Source organism: Mycteria americana, chromosome Z (assembly GCF_035582795.1).
Source record: "Mycteria americana isolate JAX WOST 10 ecotype Jacksonville Zoo and Gardens chromosome Z, USCA_MyAme_1.0, whole genome shotgun sequence".
In the NCBI taxonomy this organism is placed as follows: domain Eukaryota; kingdom Metazoa; phylum Chordata; class Aves; order Ciconiiformes; family Ciconiidae; genus Mycteria; species Mycteria americana.
Window position 1 is genome coordinate 19,397,779 of NC_134396.1, and position 22,939 is coordinate 19,420,717.

At 44.1% G+C, this 22,939-nt stretch overlaps 1 long non-coding RNA gene and 1 other non-coding gene across 2 annotated transcripts; both read left to right on the plus strand.

Annotated features, from left to right (window-relative positions):
• Positions 1 to 21,272: 21,272 nt before the first annotated feature.
• Positions 21,273 to 22,939, plus strand: LOC142421724 (uncharacterized). Its single transcript, XR_012778961.1, has 3 exons — positions 21,273 to 21,381; positions 21,621 to 21,783; positions 22,869 to 22,939. It is a non-coding gene; the product is annotated as an uncharacterized LOC142421724 (long non-coding RNA).
• On the plus strand, positions 22,520 to 22,648 carry LOC142402859 (small nucleolar RNA SNORA47). The gene has a single exon (XR_012773499.1). It is a non-coding gene; the product is annotated as a small nucleolar RNA SNORA47 (small nucleolar RNA).

Genomic DNA, 22,939 nt, shown 5'->3' on the forward strand with positions numbered 1-22,939 from the left:
CCTGGCCTGGTCCAGTGTGCTAACAGTCAGTTACACAGCCTTTGGAAAAAGGCAAACCCTTACATCCCCTGGAGAGAGTGGCAAATTCACCCCCAGAGCAGATAGCTCATTGCTGGTGCTTTTCAGGATCCTCAGGTAAAATCCAGCCTCACAGTCGAGGAGAGGGGGAACAAACTGCCTGGGCTTGAGAGAGGGCGGCATGACCCTGATCTGGAGGAAATCTCAACCACCAGAGATGGGACCAGAGACATGCTTCAAACAGCCTATTTTCATCTTTGAGATATTCTAGTTTGCAGCAAGTACCAGGTAGGTGGAATGCGTCATCTTGGGAATGACATCTTTGGGCTTGACTGGACTTGACTCACTCACTTTGTTCCTCTCTCCTTCATGCTTTAAGAACAGCTTATTGCTGTTTTTCCTTTTGGAGTATTGCTATTTATTTCTTGGGAGTTCATGAATATTGTCAGTACTGTCATTGCTCTATAGTGGTGTCCAAGGCCTCAACGAGGGAGCTGTAAAAGTCATTCATCAAACACAATAAAAAACAATCCCTACCCAAAAAAGCCAAAGGCTTGCACACAAGACAGTGGAGAGTACATGAATGTCACGAATGTAGAGCAACATTAAAGATGACTGGGAACTGTGGGACAAGTAGTGGTCAAGTCACAGCAGCTGCCAAGCCAAAAACCCACAAAACAACAGACCACAACACAAAATAAACCCAAAGCACTGAACTTGTGCAGAAAATCAGTTCTAAGAGAGGAGAAGCAGAACTAGCGTGGGTCAACAAGTTATGTCAGATTGAGGCTACGGACTGTGAAGAGCTGCCCTACTTCTAGGGGAGAAGACACACAGTCAGCAAACACAATCCTCCTTGAGCTCCCCAGAAACCCTAGACAGCGCACATATTGAAATGTCCTCAACAGCAGGTCAGAACATGCCTCCTTTTGTGGCCATACATCTGCAAGAGCTGTTGTCTGGGAGTTCTGCCCTTGGCACTCTCTCAAAGGCCCTGGTCTTGCATGGATGAGGTGGACGGGAGGTTTGCTACAGTCTCAGCTGCACACTGCCACGTTCACCAGGACTGCAGCCCTGGTATGGTCTCAGAGGAGGTACAACCTTTCCTCTTCAGCACCTCTGCACAAGTGCCAGGTGTCAATCAGCCTTTAACTGCAAAACCTCAGAATCAGCTTTGCCCAGTTATTTCAAAGGATTGTCAGACAAGCAAGTATCACAGCCTGCACTGGGACCCTGCTTTCCCCAGCTGGACAAATTAGGGACCAATCAAAGCATGCCTCTTACTCCTGCCATTACTCCTGTGCAGCCAGGCTGCCTTCCCAAGAAAGACCCAGGAGAAGGAGGAAGGATCTCACCCAGACATGGCATCACGATCAGGGCAAAGTGCTCATCTGGACACAATGGCCCAGAAGTGCCCACAGTGCTAAGTTTTGGGTACAGCTGCACAGCCTTTTTGCAGTTCCCACACAGGCCTTTACCTGCATTTCTCCTTGCACCGTCCCCTTTGAGCTGACACAGCTTTTGAAGACTCACTAGAGGAATGCTGAGACCAGCCAGGGCATCAATTCCTTGCAGGCACTGAGAAGCTGACACAGAAAATACAGAAGGCTCAGCCCCATTGCTAGCAACCACAGTCTGTATGTGGCAGACAAACGGCATTTTGCGTGCACTCCGAAAGGAGGACACCATCCTGCAGCAACCGTGCTGTCAGCAAGGCTTTCCCTGAGCAAAGAGCACAGGCACAGACCCACTCACTTTTTGTGACTTGGGACCAGGCTGGTGGCAATAACTGCAGCGCTTTAGAAGATAAAAAGTTACTTGGTCTTTGTTTCTGGGGAAACAGCCCAAATGTAGGGTATTATTCTGCCTACTTTTCTTTTAGATGTAGAAGTAAAATTAAAAGTAAATTATCTGCTTTTTTTAGTAGATTTTGCATGTATGTAGATTTTAGCATGCACTAAGGACCCCATATCAGGCTTGGTATACTACTCCCACTGAACTTAATGGGAATGCGGCTGTTTATATTTTAATAGGGATGGAATTAGGCCCTTCATTTGAACTTTATAGCTTTTTTATTCGTTTTTTTATTAATCTATTCCATCATTCTTAATTTGTTTCTGCTGTGTTCTGAGAACATCGTAAGTACACTCCAGCGTCCTGAATAACATCCTTAAATTCTAGTATGCAAACATTGTGCCTCCTAGTGGGTAATGTATTCGGACTTCAACTCCTTCAGGTTGCATTTTCATGCTAATTTCTTAGGACTTTCTTCTGTTAGTATCAAGGAGGTAATTTCCCACATTTTTATCACTCTGGAAGTCCCTTGTTTCTTTCCCATGCTGTCTTTGCTCTTTCTTGCACACAGCCAGTTAGGTTCTGAACATTTGGCTTTTTCTGAACATTTGGCCTTTGTGATTTTCTTTGCTGTGCATAAATCTGCCATTAAATTTCCTCTTATCCACAAACTGGTTTGTGAGGAGCCCATTCCTGAGATGTTATTGCAATCATACAAATAGTAAAGAAGTGGGTGTTTGCATATACCTGAGTGGACTCCCCTGAGTACATCATCTGTGCCTGAATTGTACCATGACAGCAATAGACTTCATGTTTCTTATGCAAGCGGAATACTCACCCCATGGATTCTGAGAATTTTGAAAGAGGTATCCAAGATGTGTCACAGATAAGACCTAGGATACTGCTTTTGTTGGGTGAACTCCCCAGTATATGGAAGCAAGCGACAAACTCCAGCAGCAGACCAGAATAGGTACAGCAAAGTCCATAATCCATTTCTGCCTCCTTAGCTGGCTGCAGCCCGGCTGTAGCCACAGCTCACAGCATCCACATGTAGTTTATGAAGAGACAAGCTCTAGGTACCTGCTGGTGGTCAGGCTGAGGCGTGCTTGCCCAGACACTCCTTCCTGCCCCAACTGCAAGGACCAGAGCTTGGTCCTCCTAGGCTCAGGCAGACTCCAGAGCTCAGATTAAGTTTGCACATGACCGTTTGTTTGGCATTAGCAAAGCACGCGATAAAATATTCCTGATCTTGCAGACAGACTCAGTCCCATGAATGGCATCCTCACTCATTTCTCTGCCATCAGAATTTCCTCCTCTGATCCCACAGTAGGCAGAAGTAGCATGTCTTTGCCACTTAGACAAGAAGTTTTTTTTCTTTTTCATTTATATTTGGCCAGCATTGAAAATGCTGCTAGATCTCAGTAAATAAGAAATCATCTAAAATTAGCTGTGCTTAAAATGAACAAACAATTTTTATCTCTGAACATACATAACCTACATGTAGGTTATAATACTAATCCTAAAAGGCCATGATTTGCCAGTCTGCAAGCCAAATTGGAGCACAGAACACATTTTCATTATTTTTTTTATGCAGTCCTTATACACTAGCTTGGGTTTAATCTCTCCTCAGGTTTTCAGGTCATCACAAGGACAAACAGAAAAAAAATCATTAAAGGTTGACGTTAGAAGCTGAGGCAAATAGATATCTAACAATACTCTCTGGCACAGCACAGCTGGGTGAATAGGATACTGCCTGATGGAGATTTGTCATGTGATGTGTACTCAAAAAAGCATTGCTTTTGTCACTGGCTAAGAAAGAACCATTCTTCAGAGAAGGAAGTGTCATTCAATAATAGTAATAATAATAATGATAAATAATAATAATAATAGTAACAGATTTGCATTCTTGAACAATTCACTGCCATTTTATATAAAAGATAAAGCCGATAAAGCTGTGGGCTTTATGCTGCATTTTAGGTGCCTGGTTCTTAGATACACATGGTATTTCCAGGCTCTTCCCCTGCTCGATGCTGTCTCGAAAGCCTTCAGGGGAAATGAAGGGCTAATTCTCTCCCACACTGCCACACATCTCCTTGGACTTTTTGACAAAAAAAAAAGCACAAAAGAGTTGAGTCACTCCCAGTCCCACTTTTTGAGCCTGGCCTGCAGAAACAAGGGGATGGCACAAAACGGTCCCTTGAGAGTGAGAGGTCTCAACTCAAAGAGTTTCCAACAGGCTTCAGATAGTCCTGATAGCCTTTGACTTGCTGGGACTGCTAGCATGAGTAAAAGGCTGCAGGATCCTTCATTAATCCTGTTGTTATCTATAGGCTTCAGAGTGTGTCAATTATTTAATTTGCCCTAGTTAATCTTTTACAGTGTGATCTTTGTATGCAGTCAATGCCATAATATTTTAAGTACATATCAGCTGATGCTATAAATTGCATCAGTTGATATGTACCATAGCTTCTTGTCTTGCCTTGGAGTGGTTCATTTGGTTGGTAGACAAACAATTTATTGTTAAATGTGTCCTCAACTGATAGTCTGATTGGACTCTTTTATGTTTTTTATGAAGTAAATAAAAATTAATGAACTATAAAAATAGTATTAAAATAGCACAGGAAAATTTGTAAACTACAAGCCAGAAAGTCACAAACATCACACAAAGCAAATACTCATGAAGGATACACTTCTCTCTAGACTTATCACAAATCAGAAGAGAACACTATGCCATGCTGTGAAGAACTACTAAAGATACTGAAACAACGCAAGGAGCCAGTCTAGCAGAATTAAGCAGCACTAAGCCATTTGTATCTAGAATAAGGAACATACACCTCACTACGTATTTCAGAAGAGATTTTCTCTCCCTCAAGTATATTTAGGACACCTAAGGTCAGGTGCTTTTGTCAGTGAAGTTCGCATGAAGACATTGTCTTGTTCTGTCATCATTAGGCAACACAAGGCTTTGATGGATCATATGGTCCTCTCCTGACTCTGGACTAAATTGTGCCACTAATAAAACCAGATGAAGGAGGCATTCTCTAATTGGAAAACAGTTTTAAGGAACGCAGTAATTAATGACTTGTACTGCTGTGTCCAAAAAATAAGGCATTGCAGAGCAAACTCGTATTAAAAGCAGTGTGCAATAAAAATCTTATCTAGCTCAAGCAAAGTTCTCTACCCTTTTTACTGTCTCCCACAAACAAGCACTAACTAATAGCATTGGGGATTTGCTGTTGAGTATCCATTGTCATAAACTTTTACTATAAAATAGTATTAGGAGCATTCACCTTAGCCATCGCAGGGAAATTCCTCTTCTACTCATTTTGGCAGGCTGTGTACTTACTGAAGATATCTTCCCTCCTGGGAAGACATGAGCATGGCTTTCAAGAGCTACAGTACTTGGCAGAACCTTTTTACTTGGCCAGAGCACAAAAGAAGGAAGCAACATGAATCATTTTGTGCCTGTAAACTCTCAGGATAATGCTTCAAACACACAAACATGAATTCCACTATTTTAGAGCATTCCACAGCAGGACTGTGTTGTAAGCAATCCTTTGTCAAAGATGATGATTACATCACAGACTGTGTACTTGTGTGACACCCGTGCATGGATGGACAGGCACAGGGCTCATGCCAAGGCAGCTATAATGAATACAAACGTCACATGAGTCATTAATATTTGTAAAGCTCATTTGGGTTATGGGACAAAACACGTGTTAATACGATGTTTACAAATGGATGCTTCTGCATCTGCTAGAATACAAATATTTTAACAGGTGCATATGAAACCTCTCCAATGTTATAGCTCTGAGAAACCACTACCCAGATCATCATATAGAAATAATCTGATTTTTTGATCTCTGCAATAATGCAATGAACCCGCACAAACACAATCACTCCTGAACAACCAAGGAGACAGATGCAGCAGAAGAATCCTTTTCTTTGCATGCCACACTGTCTAACCCAGAGCCACTGCACCAAAATATTGGTATACAGATCTGCAAGTCATAGCTATCTACAAACAGCCTCAGTTTAGAAAGTTCGACCCTCTTCTTGGCCCTTTTGCTTTCTAGTATACACATGGATGAAATAGTGTAAGCATATACAAGAAAGAGTAATATTACATTACTCTAGGAATGACTAGAGCAATTTAATTTTAGAAAACCTTGTAGTGAAGATCTGCTAGATCCAGCAGTTGACAGAAAAAAACCCACTGAACTGTTCTACTTTGCATCACAATAAAATTGTATATCCTTTATGATAATATCTACACTTGTCTCATGATGTCTATGAAGTTAGCTGTAGTTATGGAAGGCTTGGAGAAAAACAATTTCCAGAACAGGAATAGAAAAACAGCAACACTTTAAAAAAAAAATTGTAATAAAACATACCAGTTCCTGAAGGGACATGGTGGCAGAACGACACATTTTTCTCTGAGCTGCACAGCCCTATCTGAGGCACAACAGCTGCAATCTGCTCATTTCCACAAGCAATGAAGATGACTTGTGCTGCCCTCCAAGAAGCATCCAAGAGTCTTCACTACAGCTTAGTCTCTCTTCCCAGCTGTGGTAGAAGGGGTGTTAAAATTATGTCTTTACAAAGGGCAGAGAAGTCTTTCGTACAGCGCAAATGAGAGTATAAAAGGCTGTGGTGGGTTCAAGGCACAACGCTGGAGGTGCAGCAACAAAGAGGTGCAGTCACCCCACGCAGAGCACCTCTGTCCCTCCATCCTGAAGGCAGCCTGAAATTCATAAACCTGGGGGGTGTGGATCAATAAACAGCTGCATACCAACATTTTTACTCATGAAGTGTCAATGTGATATCCGTAACTCTCGCACCAAGCCAAGGGCTCCCAGGCTGGTTGCAGCCTGCAGATCATCCAGCCTGCAGACTCCACAGGGGTGTGGATGAATTGCTGGAGTGGTGGCAACCAGCTCCTACCTACTTTGCTTCCTTCTTTGCCATTGTGCTGTGTTGCTGTATGTGCTCTACATGGCTGTGTAGTAGAGGTATATATCTGCTTCCTTCCTGGGAAGATGGCAGAGCACCCTGAGCTCTGTCGGCTGCTCTGGTTACAGCAGCTGGATGTCCCGCTTTAGGAGAGGCAGACTGACCGACCTGCTCCCAGGCCCCTTAGGTTGGAAAGGTTATATGCTAGTCATACCACACAGACTGTGAGATCTCCAAAGCAAAGCACTCCTGACAGAAGTCACAGACAAAGGCAAAGCCACTACTCAGTTGAATGAAGGCTTCTGATGTAAAGACAAAGGGTACGAAAGCTACGACTCCTCCCCAACTCTTTTCTGGTAACACAATGAGCACATGAAATCACAGGTCAGAGGGCAGTCCTACTGGCTTCTGGAAAACACCTTCTAGAAAATATAATGAACTCCAAATGTTAAAACCCAGGCTTTTTCATTCTCCATTGTAATCTAGAGTGCAAGACCATTTGCAACAATATATAGCTATTTGCAATTTGTTTGCTGACCCAGACCAATTTCACCCACAAGTCAGGTAGGTAAAATATTATTTATTTGCAGTCAGAAATCACCGTGTGCAATGTTTCCAGGCTCATATCAATAAACCAAGTTCAAATCCATTTTAAAATCTGACCTTTAAAATGACATAGTGGGTTTCTCAGTGCATTGTATGAGAGTGATTATTTTTCCATAGTGGGTAATTTCAGATAATTATGAATACCACAACTTCAGCTAAAGAAGGAAACAAACTCCGGGAAAAAATCACGCTGCCTTAGACTTATGACAGTACCAGTTGATTTTCATTAAAAAAGAGATGTGCTTTTGCAGAGACTATCCTGCCTCAGTTTCCCTTCCAACTTCCAAATTAATCCCATTACTTCTCCCTTCCATGGTAACTTTTTCCTCTTCTCTCTTTAAGCAGTTTCTCTCTTACAGTTTTTGCCCTTTTCCCCCACCTACCTATAGGGATACACCTTGGTCTTCCACGCCAAAAAAACTTTTCCTCGGCAATAACTGGCTTTCAAACTACTGCATTCTGTCACGATCCTTCCCTCACCTCCAAGATTGTGGACTATGCCGTTTGCTTTCTCTACTTAATTTTCCTGTAATTAAATGGTGATCCCTTTTATGTCTTTACCATGTCTCGACCTATCTTGTAGACTGGAGCAGAAATGGAAAAATGTAATATTGTTTGGGTTTTGTTGGCACTGTGTAGGTAGGTGGTGTTCCACAGATTACTTAATTACTGCTAAAGCCTAGTTCAGCTATGAGGCTGGTTGCTAGCTATTCAGCTCTCCTGATTGCAGAAAATTTCCTCTCCTTGCCCCTGGAGAGTGTATAAACAGCCTACATGCAAGGTTTTTAGAGTCACCACAAAGGCTCCCACCTGGTGGAGGTTTTTTAACATGGGATGGTGATATTATATAGCACAGTGAAATGTTCTTACTGGAAGAGTTGCAGCACTCATCATGCATGAGGCTTATGCAAGTGCTGTGTATTTGCTTAGGCTTTTTAGTAGGGGTGACAAAGTGAGTAATTTTAGGACGTGGAATGTCTCCTTGCACGGGAAATGGAAGTTGGCAAGTCTGAAAAATATAAATACGCTTAGTTTTGGGAGGGGACAGAGGAGGGAGTGAGCCAAATACTACAGGTTTGCTTACCCTGAAATGGTCCTGGATTCCCAGGTTCTACCATATGTATTTTAGTCACTTGGAAGCTGTTGTTTAATGCTGGCTTCACGTTTGTGGTGTGGTAAGTCATGTTTGGCCATGACGTGAGAAGCAACGCAGTGAGACTATTTGTGCTGTGCTGACGAATGCCATTAAAATAGCATCAAGATGATGAACTACTAACTCATTCAGCAAGAGTGTCTCAGCTTGCAGAAGCTCTAAATAAAAAGACAGAGGGAAAACAAACAAGCAAACAAACAAACCAGCCAGAGCAAGTAGGAAGATGAGAAATAAAGCCACAACTAGATGCATAAAAGCCAAAGATCCCAGAAACGATGACTTATAAATTCCCAGTAATACTGCTATCTGAGCACCCTCTAGTGGTACATGGTTGAGAATAAACAGCTCCAGAGATGAAACTGTGATCCCACAGGGGAAAAAAATAAGCAGAAGACGTGGTATCTCGTTGACTTTGTTTGGAAAATTAATCACTGTATGTATGTTTCTATCTGGAATACAGGGAAGTAACTCAACATTCAAACCCAATTTCGTTATTTATCTCCTGGCATTGTGTTCCCAGCATTTCCTTAATTTTCATGTCATCCAACTGGTTAAAGGCTTCTGTTCATTTAAAAGTATTCTATCAATTTGTTTTAAACTCATTTTCTTTGGAATGGGAGATTAGAGTCAAATGAAAAATAATAAGCCAGTATAACAATACAGAGGGAAGATATGGGGGGTACAGAAGTCAATCCAACCGATTTCCAATCCCTGTGGTGCCACGGTATATTTTAACTGCACTGCAGATACATACAGAGCTTGTTTGGTTTGAAGACAATGCTATTCACTATTTTGCACTTGTATTTAACCTTGAAAAGGAGTGGAGACTGGTCTAATCATGTAGTGATCACACACCACAGCTTTATAGTTCAATATTTTTCAGGAAAATTTTTAAAAATGTATGTATGCACAGAATACGCTTTGCATTTGCTCTTTTCCACAATTTTTTTGACTTACAGTCTGTTATCAGTTGGGTTCAACATACAAGAATTGTACTCTGCTAAGACCATGGTGCCACAATTATGAATTATTTTTACAGTAAAAAAAAAAAATCATTCATCTCAGATAGCATGAGATCTCTTATTTCCTATGGAAATCTCTTATACTTACAACATTTCTAGATCCACCAGACATTACTCCTGGAGACTTTGCCATAGTGAAGGCACTTGTCACCAGGAAGAGTGGAACTGGTGGTGCCAGACAAAACTTCAGCTCTTATGTCCTCCTACCTCAGGGACTGTGGGTGACCTCCTCCATGGCAGCACTAGCCTACACAAAGAGAACAGCTTCAGGGAAGATGGATACCTATAACTATGGGGAGGCTTAACACATTGGAACATCAAATCACTCCTACAGCAGGGCCTTGGCTCCCTGAAGAAAGACAGGACCATAGATAAGTCTCCCTGAAGCTGACATATCTGTCTTCGGTACCCGTCTTGCCAAGTAACCAGGTTTGGCCAGCAATAACAAAAAATGGTGGCTTCAACAGGAGAAGGGCAGCTCTGTCAGACCACATCCCCAAGGGCTCTTGGCTTGTATGAGGACATGTGAATGGAGGCACATCTCTATTAAATCGCATAGCTGAAGACATCCCTTACCCTCAACAGGCCTTGTCCTCAGTGCCGGGACTCTTGCCTCCACTCCCTCTTTTTCTTTCTCCACGGGGAGCATGGAAAACACACTCCACCTCTACCACACCTTACCTAACTGAGCTTCCCACACCAGGGAAAAAATTGTCAGTGAGCATATTGCTGTTGATTCCTATGGAAAATAAATGTGTTCTCAGGGTTATGGCTTGAGAAGAGAAAATGGAGAAGATCTTATGTCCTGGATGAAAAGTATGGAGGACGATTACTCTCCTAAGTAATTAAAAAATCCAGGGTAAAATATCACACCAAAACTGTCTTCAACCTGGGAGGTGGAGATCTAAATTCTGGAATATTTCAGACAGTTCATAAAGTCTTGTGACCTGACTATTGCTCAGAGTCCTGAATACAGTCATGATCCAGTAAAAATGCATATTCCATCTTAACCAGTCATCTACTGAGGGAAAAATCAAAGTGAGGACCCCAGCAAATATGTCTAGTTTCCAATTATCTCTTACTTTTTCATCTTCTCCTTACATACGTGAGAGAAATAATTTTTTATCTTGATCATAAGATATGCAGCCAGAGAGGTCATTTAAAATCTTTGGTGGAGCATGTATTTGAGAAATACAAGCAGGAAAAAAAAAAAATCTTCATTACAGTTAAAATGGATTTGGAAGAGAAACTGCTCATATTTTAAAGGCAGCCATGAAAAAAATGTAATGAGAGTCAGACCCTGATCTGCACTTACCCTGGTTTGCATTGGTGTAACCCTGCTGCCTTCAGAAGAGTTTCTCTCCCTTTGTACTCCTCTGAATAAGATGAGAATCAGGCCCACAGCCTACCTGCCCACCCTTGCCATGATGATGATGATAACGATAATGAAAAAATTAATGGACCTGGAGTCAGTATTAAAAATTGCTTGTACCTAATACTAATTTTCCTCATGTCTGTGAAGCCTTCTTTTTGATGAGAAGGAAAACAGAACAGTTACCAGCTGTTCACATAATGACGAACACTAATAAGGGAAGACATGCATGTTAATGAGCTGGGGGAGGGGAATCAGAGGGTACACTCATCAGTGTGCAGCTGTAAGTGCAAATCCTTCCTCTGAGTATTTTGGAAATCTGATGGCATGTCATGCTGGCAAATAGGCTTGAGACCAAAATCAGTCCCAGATAAGGAAAACAGAACTTCCAGAGTCTGCTTCCAGCCCTGGCCAGGTGAAGATCAGCCTGTCTTTCACCATGCTGTTAGCAGTATTAGGACAGGTATTTTCACCATATGTGACACCTTCTAAAAAATTATTATTGCAGTTGGAAATGAACAGTCAAACAGAGACGACCTCATGGGTCCAGCAGAAAATAACAAGTGAAGAAAGAAAGAGACATGTGGATCAGAGCTGGGAGGAGAATAACGATGCCCTTTGTACTCTCTGGTCTGTATATCATACAAACAAATTGAAGCTTAAAGGCTTGCCTGCATGCAGAGTTGTAGGGTCTTCTTCCAAAGTGTGGTTTAAAACCTGATGTAGCTGATTTAGTGCAAAAGCCAGGAAAAATCAGTCTTCCCTTAGTTTAAATGCAACTTATTTTCATTAGATTTAGGTCAGACAAGCACAGGCTTATGCTGAAATATGTCATTCAGCCCAAAGTAAGGTCTGCAATTAGACTTACAGTGCTCTAACTAAGCTACCTCAGTTATGGGCAGACACGACCTGCTCCCAGGTCTTGCAGAGGCAATAGACTTCAGGCTACCATAGGTGCAAAACCCCTGCTTGCAATTCACTTCCTCCCAATTTTCACACAGAATCACAGAATCGTATAGGTTGGAAAAGACCTTTAAGATCATCGAGTCCAACCGTAAACCTAACACTACCAAGACCACCACTATACCACGTCCCTAAGCACCTCATCCAAACGTCTTTTAAATACCTCCAGGGATGGCGACCCAACCACTTCCCTGGGCAGCCTGTTCCAATGCTTGATAACCCTTTCAGTGAAGTAAAATTTCCTAATATCCAGTCTAAACCTCCCCTGGCACAACTTGAGGCCATTTCCTCTTGTCCTATCACTTGTTACCTGGGAGAAGAGACTGACCCCCACCTCTCTACAACCTCCTTTCAGGTAGTTGTAGAGAGCGATAAGGTCTCCCCTCAGCCTCCTTTTCTCCAGGCTAAACAACCCCAGTTCCCTCAGCTACTCCTCATCAGACTTCTGCTCCAGACCCTTCACCAGCTTCGTTGCCCTTCTCTGGACACGCTCCAGCACCTCAATGTCTCTCTTGTAGTGAGGGGCCCAAAACTGAACACAGTATTCGAGGTGCGGCCTCACCAGTGCCGAGTACAGGGGCACGATCACTTCCCTAGTCCTGCTGGCCACGCTATTTTTGATACAAGCCAGGATGCCATTGGCTTTCTTGGCCACCTGGGCACACTGCTGGCTCATATTCAGCCGGCTGTCAACCAACACCCCCAGGTCCTTTTCCTCCAGGCAGCTTTCCAGCCACTCTTCCCCAAGCCTGTAGCGTTGCATGGGGTTGCTGTGGCCCAAGTGCAGGACCCGGCACTTGGCCTTGTTAAACCTCACACAATTGGCCTCAGCCCATCCATCCAGCCTGTCCAGGTCCCTCTGCAGAGCCTGCCTACCCTCAAGCAGATCAACACTCCCACACAACTTGGTGTCATCTGCAAACTTACTGAGGGTGCACTCGATCCCCTCATCCAGATCATTGATAAAGATATGAAACAGGACTGTCCCCAACACAGAGCCCTGGGGGACACCGCTTGTGACCGGCCGCCAACCGGAGTAAACTCTATTTACCACCACTCTTTGGGCCCGGCCGTCCAGCCAGTTCTTTACCCAGCGAAGAGTACACCCGTCCAAGCCATGAGCAGCCAGTTTCTCCAGGAGAATGCTGTGGGATACCGTGTCAAAGGCTTTACTGAAGTCTAGGTAGACAACATCCACAGCCTCTCCCTCATCTACTAGGCGGGTCACCTTGTCGTAGAAGGAGATCAGGTTGGTCAAGCAGGACCTGCCTTTCCTGAACCTATGCTGGCTGGCCTTGATCCCTTGGTTATTCTCTACATGCCGTGTTATAGCACTCAAGATGATCTGCTCCATCAGCTTCCCCGGCACTGAGGTCAGGCTGACAGGCCTGTAGTTCCCCAGGTCCTCCTTTCGGCCCTTCTTGAAGATGGGCGTCCATTAGCTAATCTCCAGTCAGCAGGGACCTCCCCAGTTAGCCAGGACTGCTGGTAAATGATGGAAAGGGGCTTGGTGAGCACTTCTGCCAGTTCCTTCAGTACTCTCGGGTGGATCTCATCAGGCCCCATAGACTTGTGAGTGTCTAAGTGGTGCAGCAGGTCACTAAGCATTTCCCCCTGGATTATGGGGGCTCCATTCTGGTCCCCATCCCTATCTTCCAACTCTGGGGGCTGGGTACCCAGAGAACAATTGGCCCTGCTATTAAAGACTGAGGCAAAGAAGGCATTAAGTACCTCAGCCTTTTCCTCTTCCTTGGTCACTGTGTTCCCTCCCCCATCTACTAGGGGCTGGAGATTCTCCTTAGCTCTCCTTTGGCTGCTAATGTATTTGAAGAAGTGTTTTTTGTTGTCTTTTACAGCAGCAGCCAGATTGAGCTCTAGCTCAGTAAACAGTCTAGCTTCTGTAAACAGTCTGAAGGGGCGTGAGGTTCTTGGAGGACCTCAGCAACATGAGTCCTGGCAGCTTTATTAGAAGATAAATTTGTTCAATTTGTTCACCCTGAGCAATCTTAAGAGGCTAATCATCAAAACTGAGCAATGTTAAAGGGTAGGTCTGGAGAAAGAGGCCTGCTTAAAAAGAAAATCTTGCTCCAGAGCTTTTGGCCTCCTGAGGATTGCTTGGCCACATCCACAGGTGCCAATCGACAGATCTACGTACTATAGTTCTACGTAGCCAGAGGTAAGATTGCCAATATGAAGGAGAGTGTTTGGTGAAATATAGAATAGGTGGTGTAAAACTGCATAGCAGGGCCTATGGTGATTTATATGAGCTAAAAATGCCTTTGGGGTTTTTGATGTGTAAATAGGTCTTTACAAAAGGGTTAACATTTCATGGAAGGATGCTCACTTACTAGGTTTTTATTTCTCAGTAACAGATGTGGCACTTAAATCAGTACTGCAAGTTGTTATATCAACCTCTATGTCAGGCTCAGATTGAAGAGAGGCTGCTGGGTACACGTTCTCTCCTGATTAATATGAGGATAGAGCTTTTTTTTTTAATGAAAAGAGGAGACTGAAGAGAAATGGTTACCATTCTAGCTTTGTTTCTACAGGAAAAACGTATGCTGCACAGCAGTCAGCACTTCTCAGCAGGAAAAACTGAGACCAAGAACACGGAGACATGTGAAATCGGAGAAGAAATGGAAAACATGATCAAGGGAGACAAATTAGAAAAACCGTTTAGAAAAACTCAATTTCCTAGTAAGTTCTAGTTAGTTTCACAGAACACACTGAAATGAAATGTAAAACAGGGAGTCTGACTCCATCAAGATGCAAAGGTTGCACAGCATGGAGGCCAGTGAAATCATATGAATTCATTTAACTCTGAAAAAGTTTTCAGAAAAGTAAAAGCTTCTGTTGCTTCTGTAAATGGCTGTAACGGCTGAGCCTGAGAGACGTACCAACAACAGGATGAAGTGCAGAGTTAAAAAAAACCCAAACGCAAGTGTTTTAAAACTTACAATTCAGGGTAGAGAGCACTTCAAGAGGTGAACTGATCTGATGCCTACCTGACCCACAAGCTGATCCCTACCTGAGTGATCCAACAATATTGCTAGGTTGCTCCTGAAGATGTTCCCTGTAGCACTAAACAACAGGGAGAATAGGGCTGGAAGAAGCTCCAGGAGATCTACCATGGCTGCCTTCTTGAAGGCAGGACCTGGTACAAGATGAGGACCCACTGGGGACAGTTGTCCAACTTGCTGTTACAAACTTGCACTCTGCCTGGAAATTTCATGACATTGGTCCATGGAAGGGGAAAGTTTTCCAAACTGAGACACCTTTTGCTGCACATTAAGCTCATTTATACTTGTTCTCTCCCTCATAGATATGGCAGATAACTGGTTACCATCCTCTTCAACACCATGCCTCCAAAGTCTTTGCCTATGTCTACTCACTCTTCTTTTTATTTAGGACAAACAAACCAAATTCTTCAGCATGACCTCCCAACCATGTTTTCCAGTCCTCTAGTCATTCTTGCTATGGTTCTCCAGACTACTTCTGACTTCTGGCATACTACAAGGTGGGTGGTGGGGATGCACAGAAAAAGAGGTTTCTGAAGGCCAAATGAATGCTCAGGCTATTTAGGTATTACAGCTCAGGCTGTAAATAATCAGCAAAACCACTGCAATTCACTTGGTGAAATCAGCTTTTGCAGAATTTCTAGCACTCTTCCTACATGCAGACCAAGGGCTTTGGTTCTGCAGAAGCATGAGGGCAGAGGTGTGTAAGTCACTCTTCCAACACGAGGAAACTGAGGTGTCTTGTCCCCCTGATCATCACCCAGACAAGCAGCTGCATTTTCAGCTGCCACTACAACTATAAAGGGTGTTGAAGCCAACAGACTGGTTAGAACAGACTCTCTGCACCCCTTCAGTTTGCCTCTGGCTCAGCTCCCCATAACAGCCCATGTCAGGCCAGTGCAGAAATCTCTCTGCACCTGGGAGAAGTTGTGCAGGTGTGCTCCTCTGTGCCATTGCTCTGATCGTAATTCTCACTGATGTGGCCATGCTGGAGATAAAGTGGTCTCCACCTTTTGCACTCCTGGTAATAGTGTCGCTGCCCTACAGGAACAAGGCAATGGTATGCCAGTGCATAGCTACTGCATGACCACTTCTGACAAGAAGCAACAATGAAAAGTGCAGAGAAAATTCAGTGCAGGGAGAATTTATCCATATGGAGTTGCAATTCTCAAGGTTTATTTGGTCAAAATACTTCCATGTGTGCTGAAAACCCTATGGAAACTTTAACAGCGCAAAGAATTTAAGATCTTGGATTTTCACCTCTTCTGGAAGACTGCAGCACAGTAAAACACTGGCCATGTACTGATCAGAGCCTTCAAAGATTGGTTTTGGACTTCAAAGCACTAAAGTGTGTTGACTGACTTTAAATACATGAATAACCAACAGGACGGCCCACATAGCTTCACTGAGGGAAAATTGTGCCTGACAAATTTGGTGGCCTTCTACAATGGGGTTACAGCACTGGTGGATAAGGGAAGAGCGACTGATGTCATCTACCTGGACTTGTGCAAAGCATTTGATGTCCCGCACAATATCCTCGTCTCTAAAATGGAAAGACATGGATTTGATGGGTGGATCACCCAGTGGATAAGGAACTGGCTAAATGGTCACACTCAAAGAGTTGTGGTCAACCGCTTGATGTCTGGGTGGAGACCAGTGATGAGTGGTGTCTCTCAGGGGTCCATACTGGGACCAGTTATTATTTAACATCTTTGTCAGGGACATGGACAGTGGGATTGAGGGCAACTGCAGCAAGTTTGTGGATGACACCAAGCTGAGTGGTGTGGTTGATACTCTAGAGCGAATGGATGCCATCCAGAGGGACCTTGACAGGCTAGAGAGGTGGGCCTGTGTGAAGCTCATGAAGTTCAAGATGGCCAAGTGCAAGGTCCTGCACCTGGGTTGGGGCAATGTTTGGTTACTAACTCCCATTCTGAGGATCTAGGGCTGGGGACCTATTTCTCTTCTTACTAACACTAGTGTAAATTCCAAGTAACTGCATTGAACTCAAACAGGCGCCATCACACAAAAAACAGATGCAAGCATCAATGAAATAATATCCTATTCTTACATAATCAACAGAAACTTAAAGTGGCAAGTAGCTGGTGAAAGATACCACTGTGAAAGCCTAAAGTGAATACTGCTATCTTCACTTTGAAGAAAATGACTTTTTACTCTAAATGAGCCTTGTAGATTCCAAAATATGCTTTGTAAAATCATTGCTAATTGTCAAATGATTGAGTCACTCCAACTGAAGCCAGGAAAAAATTGTGCCACTGCAGCTGTCAAGAGTTACGGATTTTAAGGCTCTAGGCTATTTTTAACGGCATGTAAAAGAACATAAAACATGTAATTATTCAAATGAGAAATGCGCAATCTGAAATATGCAGTGTTTTGAAAATAAGCAAGCATCCTGACACCTGTAACACTGTTGCAATTTGGCTGGCACTATGATTACGCCAACTATTAGTGCAGCTGTCACGCGAAATGCTGAATACAAGCACGGGGTAAATGCTTCATTTAGGTGAGCAAACATACCAGCGCTTCTAAATGAATGACAACAGAAAGATCTTCCTCAGCTAATTGCTGTGGTGCCACACACACAGTTTGGCAGGAGGATGGTGCTGTGAAAAAGGAACAGTTTCTCAGTTTGGGGTCATGTTGTTCCTCTGATGTCTGACACAAACATTTTAATTTCTCCTCCAGCTTGCAGAGTTAGGCCACTTGTATATGTGTGTAGACTTCCATACCAACACCCACTCTATTACCTAACACTGGCCTATGCGCATCTGGGGCCAGATCATTAGCTGATGGAGGTTAGCATGTGCTCACTGAAGACACGGTGACATCCCAGTTGAGACTCCTGCCCTTATATTCCAGAATTTGTAGGCTGCTCTTTCAAGCTTTCAAACCCAGGCACACTGACTGTATCCACGTCTGCATAACAAAAACTTCCTCCTTTCAAAACAAAACAAATAAAAACTAAGGTGAACAAAATGACATGATTCATTAGTTAAAATCCCCCAAGAAAACACATTCTTTACCTAAATCAGTTGTGGCAGCTATTAATAATCCTGCCAGCTGTTACAGGAGGCCTCTTCAAGTGTACTGAGATCTCAGCTTAAAGGTCTCCTGACAATGCATCCACTGCAGCATTTTAAAAATGAGCCTTACACTCAGTTAAGCCTTCTTAATCTTTATTTGTAACGACTAAAGTAATTTATCTAGGCTTCAATAGTTCATTAGTTTTAATGGTGTATACTGGGAATTGGAATATTACCATAGCCAGGTGTCAGCAGTGTCTAGGGGAAAGGAAATAATTTCCTGAATGCAGGTCACAGGACAGCGAGGAAACAGGTGAGGCTCATGTCACATTTTGTAGACAGTTGTTTAAACATTTTCGCAATGTTCCACCATCCCTTGAGTAAGTCCAAATATACAGCCTTGGAAGAACCAGCTAACCTTGTTTTTTGCAGAAGGTCTGAGGAAGAACAAGCAGCGGCTACCCAAAGTGGGAACGATTACAAGCTTAAAATCACATTCAGTTTTCACTCTGGCTGTGGCAAAATTCAACATAAATGGGCATTTGAGCAAGCAAGGTGCAGATTTCAACTGCGAGCCCAGTGGCAGGGTCTCTGCAGGGTGCCACATGTACAGACGTGGGAAAGCAGATACAGCTGAAACTTACAGTCATCTTTCACATGTATTTCTCCATCAAGTCAAAACATACACAGAATATCTCCATCCATAATAAAACCCAAATATTGCAAATTCACCAGAAGAGCTATCCTTCTTTAAATACCTCCAAAATTTGACACTAAAGACATGCAGTGGATGAAGCTATTTTAAAGAACTTGTGATTTTCCTCCTGGTGTTTACTATGAGCAATTTCCAAGTTGAGTCTTTGCGGTATAAAGACACATGTCTAAAATGAAGCATTTATATGGTAAAATGAAAAATGGAACTCCTGTCTCAAAAAAATCATACTTTTGAAGAACATCCCAACCATACTCTCCTTCTCATGAAGTGCTTTAAACAAGCTCTAAAAAGCTAGACGGGGGCCTTGCCCACCCAATTATCTTGTGCTCAACCAGAACAAACACCAGAAGCCCATCTCTAGTGCTTCCTGGTTATCATTTCCACATCACACTGACCTTGGTAGAAAGCTTAGCAACTGCTCATGGTCAAATAACCCACCCAGCCAGAAGCTCTGCTCTCCCTCAGCAATCACAACCAAAAAACCCCAACCTTTTGGTTGACATGGATCAGAAAATCTCTCAAAAAAATCTCCAAACAGAAAACATACCTCAGAAACACCTCAGCAGTGTTTTTCCTGCCACTGCCCTTGTGGAGGATCAGGGCACCTACATCACACTGAGCAATCATCTACGAATAGATAGTCCTATCCAGACCTGCCTCTGAGCAAAATTGCGGGAACACTAAGACTTTGCACAACGTCGTGCAACAGAGAATTGCTCTTTTTATAAAGCATGTGACAATGTTTCAGAAAGCAAAAGTGCTCCAGTGCTGTGCCACTTACTTGTGCATTGTATCACTTTTTTTTTTAACCTATTGTTTCTTTGTTATGCTGCACAGAGGAATGTTGGACTTGCCAGGCTGGAGGAAGGTGTTGGCCTGCCGCCGTGGTGGCACCATCTGCTTCAGGCAAGGTTTGATGGAGTTTCGTTCTAGCCTTTCCACTCCGTAGGCTGGCATTTACACTAAAGAATAGCCATGTGTACTTTCCAACACTCCTGTTTAATATTTACCATTCAGACTCATCACGTGCTTACTGTTCTTCTTGCAGCTTAACCTTTTCTTGGTCATGAATCCTGACCTCAAGGAGAGTTGGTGAAGGGTAGGCTGGACAGCAGATTGTTTCTTTCTGTTAAGTCTTAAACTCCCACTCTCCTTGGGCTTTTTGTTGGTTTTCTTGCTATCGTTGGTTCAAGACTTCTTTCTGCCTGCCTAGATACATCTATGGCCTCCACCTCTGTAGTATCCAACTACCAATCAGTTCCTCACCACATCTGCTGTGGTAACCACAGAGCTGCAGAACGGTTGAGGTTGGAAGGGGCATCTGGAGGTCATCTTGTCCAACCTCCTGCTCAAGCAGGGCCACCTAGAGCCGGTTGCCCAGGACCATGCCTAGGCAGTTTCTGAGTATCTCTAAAGAGGGAGCAAACCCAAGTATTATTATTCCCAATGCGCAGATAAAGAACCAAACAGAAGGATTAGGGGTTTGCCAAGGAAGTTAAGGAACTACAACTATAATTTTGATTCACGCTAAGCCTTACTCAACATCGCTGGGCACTTTAGAGACTATTCCTGCCCGGTGGTGGTACAGGCTGAATAAAGAAGATAGAAGGCTGAAAAACCAAATCCAGTGAGCAGTGTGATGGTGGTTAACTCAAGTAAGTATCACAGTTTCATTTAATCAGCACTTTGTTTGATTTTTTTTTTCGGTGGGTAGAAAGTAGCTAAATGAAAAAAACTGATGATCTAAAAGAAAAAAATTAGGCAGGGGAAACAAAAAGGAAGAAGAAAGTGAAGGACTGCAGGGGAAAAAGGTTGAAGATGAACAGATGTTAGTGCAAGACTCAAGGTGCTACAAAATCTAGCTTGACCGCCTGTGCAGACTTTTTAGTCTCACAAAGCCCAGCAGCTGAGGTTTGGCCAAAGCATGCTGTCTGCAGTAGCAACCAGGCTTGACCCAAGACTTCTAAGACAAGGCCAGTCCACCATCATCCTTGGTTAGAAAAGAGAGGGAACATGGAGGGAAAGCAGAGGGGGGCTGAGGAGTAGGGTCTGTAAGGGCAGGGAACGGCAGGGAACAACCTTACAACCGAAGGGCAGGGAACGGCAGATTAAGAGTAAGGTCTTCGTGGGATGAGGCGCTCTGCCGGCCCACGACCTGACTGAGGCTACCGCTGTGCCGGCTCCCTCGGTGGGTTGCGCTGGCTCCTCCTGGCATTTCTTTCTCAGGATCACTCCTGAGACTCTGCTCATTCTTTCTTAGGATAATTTCTGATCCTAAATGTCTTTTTAGGATGTCTTTTTAAACTACTATCTATGGATCTCGTTTTCTTTTATGGCCATTTGGCCTCTGGTCACGTTGTCCTCCTGTGACAGGTTCCCTGCTCCTTCTGCTCCTCCCGAGCTGCAGGGTACCACATCAGCTGCCAACTCGGGGGAGCACCCCAGTTCTCTGCCGCTCCCGGAGCTCCTCAGCGCACGGCACGGCTGGGCAGCCGACGCGCGGCCCCGGCGGGAGGCAGGCGGGGAAGTGGAAGAAGAGAAGGAAGGGAAGCAGCGTGAAGCCCGATCGGGAGGCGCGGATCGCCTCCGCGGCGGCGCCGGGCCGGGAGGCCGCGCTCCTCCCTCGGCCGCCACCGCGCGGTGCCGCCGCGGGGGGGCGGCGCGCCGCGGCCGCTGGCCGGACGGGACGAGACGAGACAAGATGGCGGCGGGCCCGGCGGGGAGGTAAAGGCCGCCCGTGGCGGGCCGGGCCGGCGCCGGGGCCTCGCGGCTCCCTGGGGTCCGAAGCGGGGGGCTGAGGCGGGCGGCTGGCTCGGGGCGGGGCGAGGAGGGGCCCAGTGGTGCTGCCGGGCTCGGCCCGCTGCCCGGCCTCCCCGGCACAGAGCCGCGTGTGCGCGCAGGAAGGGCCCCGCCGGCGGGACGGCCAGGCCATAACCCTCGTTTTTCCCCCTGCCTTAATCAAGGAGCTTGAGGAGCACCAGCAGAGGCAGCGTGTGCCCGGTTTGCAGTGCTGAAATAACGCCGAGACACTTCCGCCCAGAGGGATGAGAGCGGATAGTGCTGTAGGATAGGCGGTGGGGCTGCACCAAGATGAGTGCTAGCTGGGCCCCGGAAAGCAGTACGCAGGTATGTTCATCAACAGAGAAGTATCGCCGGATTAAAATAAGATGCAGATGAAAAACATTTGTAAGGCAGCAACTGGATGAGAAAAAAATCCCACATTCTGTCGTCACTTATAAAAAGTCCATATAGAACAAACTTTGTTGGTACGCACATTTAAATACATCTTGTTCATAACAGGATGCTATTTTTGACATCTCTTCCTGCTGCTACGGATTTGTTACCTACTGGCTGAAAGCCCCTGTCAGGTACACTTCATACAACCAGCTGCAGCAGCGTAGGGTCTGTTCTTGCTAGAACAGAAACTCCAGTTTCATTTATGGTATGTTTTGTAAAAATATTTCATATGTATACAATAGCCCCTGTTGGCATAGGTGTTTAGTCCAGTGGCTTTCACACAATGATGAATGCGCTCCTGTTTTTACTTGCCAGCTGGGTTGTTCAGCACTGATGATACGAACATACCTACTCTTCTTAGTTTATTTTAAATTTTATTTTAAATATGTTTGGTAAGTTGGTGCTTTGCAAAATTCACTATTAGGACTACAGAAAATAGTTTGTTTATATAAACTGATGAATGTAATGTTAGTCTTAACAGCTTTAAGATATATATATTCACTAGCACTATTTATATATACACACAGTAAACTGCTAAAACTTTTGCCTCTGGATTTATAGAAAAGCAACTTTGTCTAAGTGATGAATATTAAGTATCATAAGTTGGAAAAGACAACAGGATGGTTGGAGGACTGAGAAGGTAAGACAGTTAAACTTTATGCTGTATCTTACTGGTTATAGCCTCCAAAATTATAATAGTGCAATGGCAACTCATGTTCCCCTCCTGACATGAGGGAAAGCAGTACGGCATTTGCACATAAGGCTTGCATACTCTTTCACCTAACTCATTTGTACTTAAAACTTTCTAAGAGGTCACTAAGGTAGGGGATGAAAAGCCCCGTTTAGCTCAATACAAGTCTTCCTACTCAATAAAGGCACACAACTGCTTGATGAGGATTAGCCAGATGTTATTTTCAGTTGTTTTGTTAACAATGCTGTGTGTATTAATGGCACTGCTTTCTCCACTTTCCTAGGTAGCATCAAGAGATAATGGGATTTGTCACACCAACGCTAAACTGAGACTAAGCTTCAACCCTTGTCCTGG